The sequence below is a fragment of the Rhinolophus sinicus genome, chromosome 3 (genome assembly GCF_057876585.1).
Source record: "Rhinolophus sinicus isolate RSI-liver-muscle chromosome 3, RSI-T2T, whole genome shotgun sequence".
Classification (NCBI taxonomy): Eukaryota; Metazoa; Chordata; class Mammalia; order Chiroptera; family Rhinolophidae; genus Rhinolophus; species Rhinolophus sinicus.
Genome location: NC_142503.1, coordinates 21,812,365 through 21,815,269, shown reverse-complemented (window position 1 = coordinate 21,815,269; position 2,905 = coordinate 21,812,365). Strand labels below are relative to the sequence as shown.

General features: G+C 38.7%; 1 non-coding gene across 1 annotated transcript; it reads left to right on the top strand.

Moving 5' to 3' along the window:
- Positions 1-774: 774 nt before the first annotated feature.
- LOC141570972 (U6 spliceosomal RNA) lies at positions 775-881 on the top strand. Its single transcript, XR_012495397.1, has one exon. It is a non-coding gene; the product is annotated as a U6 spliceosomal RNA (small nuclear RNA).
- Positions 882-2,905: the final 2,024 nt, after the last annotated feature.

Below are 2,905 nucleotides of genomic sequence, written 5' to 3'. Positions count from 1 at the left end.
TACAAGGTCTTTGGAGAGTGTACCTCCACTTGGTGCTTCACCAACTTTGTTTATTTCATTATAGCCACCTTGGCAAAGGATTTCTAGAAGGATAAGACCTTGGTATACTATCCCATTTTGCGGTTAAAACTGCTTTAACGTTATTTAGAATTTAACATGATGTTAGAGAGCTCACCATCAGGTCACCTGAAGCATATATTTAAGGCTCGGTAGGTTTGAAGTCCTTTAGCCAGTCGTACTGTTTTCAGTGTTTTGCCTCTTCTAGCCCAACTATGTATTCAGAATGTATAAAAACAAACAATCGTTAAATGATCATTTCTAAGCAATCAGATTACCCAGTGTTTATCCATTTTTAAAAAGGTTGGAAATGGAGTAACGCGAATCTAAAAACCATTTATAGTGATAGGTCTCAGAATAAATGTATTGATTTCCCATGAGCTACCACTAGGCTCTGTCCATTACGGAGTGTCAGAAATTTCTCCTTTACATTTATATGTTTATCTTTGAAAGTATGTTCCACAGGGTATCCGTCCTCTCATTCCTTAGGGATTCCAAACATGGCCCCATCATAGCAGCTGCCAATCTTAGTCACCACAAATAATTAACCCCACCATGAAGTATTTAAAATATGTAAAGGTTAAAAGATCATAAAAATGAGACCATATGTCCAAACATACCACGTGTGCTTTGGCAAGGGAAATGTACACGTTAAGACAAATCTTAGCAAGCCTGCCAGGGAACTAGATCAAAACCAGGACAAAAAGATTCTTTTCAGTGCTCGCTTCGGCAGCACATATACTAAAATTGGAACGATACAGAGAAGATTAGCATGGCCCCTGCGCAAGGATGACACGCAAATTCATGAAGCATTCCGTATTTTTTTTAAAAGATTCTTTTCATATAAGCTAGGTATTTCCCTAGCACTTACCCTGAGGTTAGCCAAGATGAAAGAAACCTATCTACCCATCCATCTGCTTGGCAAAACCATCTTCCTTCATGACTGAAAGATAAAAGGCCTAAAACTCTGTATTTGGGGAGATGAACTGCCTTGGTCCAAATCCTGGCTCCACAAGTAACTCTGTCAACATCTTAATATGCTGGCAAGATACTTAATATCTCTGAGCCTCAATTTCCTCATCTCTAAAATGGAAATGATTGTATCTTTCTTCTGGAATGTTCTGAGGATTAAACGAGATAAACTAAAAGTGTTTAGAATTCTCCTGGCACATAATGCAGGTTGCTGTTCTTATTAAGAAAACAAATGGACATCCAGCCTCCTCAGCAATGCTAACATTTTGGTGCCCACTCCTACTTATTTCACACTATGCTCCAAGGAAACACTGGATCTGGAAAGGTGCATTCAGTTTTGCTAGGTGGCTCCACTACCAAAGCCACATTGAGGAAGAGCGTACACAGCCAGAATTTCGTGGAGAACAAACCCTTGTCCTCCCTGGGTGAGTCCTCTGCACTGGCACGGGGATCGTTTTCCCTGACGGGAAATAGCCCGAGGAGGCTTGAAGCTCAGCACAGAAAGAGCAGTAACACATGGGATGCTGGAGTGGGGAGGAAGTGCCTCCAACCCGTGTATTATATGTGTTCGATTCCTGAGAAGAGCCTGTACCCCACTCATGTTGGTTGAGCTGTCAAACCTGGGAAGAAAATACCAGTGTTTCTGTCTTTAGATAGCCAGTATGTGGACTCATCCATGTCACACTCCCCGTCCTTCAGAACTAATTACCTGGTGTTGATTATACCACTGCGAGATAACATTAAGATTTTTTTAATTATTAAAATAAAAATTCACTGTAATATTTAATTAAGTGAATGAGAATTAGTTTATATGACCCTTAAGGGGGGAAAATGTAGTTTCCATGCTTTTAATGCCTTCTAGAACTTAAAAAAGTATAATAAAATATTCCAGACATACAAAAATGTATGGAGAATAATACAGCAAACTTTTCCCGAGACAGCAGGCCTTCAGGAGTCCCAGCTTTAATCTGGGGTCTCAGTTCCTACTCCACATCTTGCTACCCCCCCTTAATACCCACATCTCAAAAGGCCTGAGCAACTAAAGATTTGGCATCCATTTCCCACCCTCTTTGTGAGTTTAAATGAGCCATAAATTTAAAAAGATGTATAAAATATATCAACACTCTAGGTGTTTATAGTGGGAGATTTTTTTCAGGCTATCTAGCCCCTTCATTATTGTTTTTTATCAAAATACACTCACTATTATGAGTCTGAAGTTTTTTTAATTTCATTTTATTTATATATTTGTCTCTGTCCCCAATGTTAAGATACGAATACAAATAAAGACAAAATGACCATGAACAAAGTTGGTATGCTTTAAAAATTATTGTAAGGACACACAGTTTTCCATGGTAAAGAGTAACTTTTGTATTTGAATATATTTGTAATGGTTCCAAAAAAATGACTAAACACAAATTAGTCATTTTGGTATTACTCAGTGAATGGGAACTCTAAACCCAAACTATCCCATCCCTTTCCAAAGGCCTTCTAGGATATTTTCCCAATTTATAAATTCCCCATTCTAGTGTAAATTGTACTTAGAAAATGGAATGTGTATGTTAGCAAACCCGTTTAGCCTTCTCCATCTCACCTAAAGTATGTTGAGATGAGGAAATTCAATCTGTGTGTGTGTGTGTGTGTGTGTGTGTGTGTGTGTGTGTGAGTGTGTGTGTGTGTGTTTATCAAAACTTAGAATTCCAACACTTTTCTTGTCCAAGTGGAATGATTGTGCAGTAACAAAATGCTGAGTTGGTGGTTTTAGTTTTCCAGGGTACGGATGAGCCCTGGGGTATCATCAGGTGGTAAATCTCGCATTGGTAACTATCTTCAATAAGAACATGATTTACACTCCTCTCTGTGTGCTCCTGGCCAACTA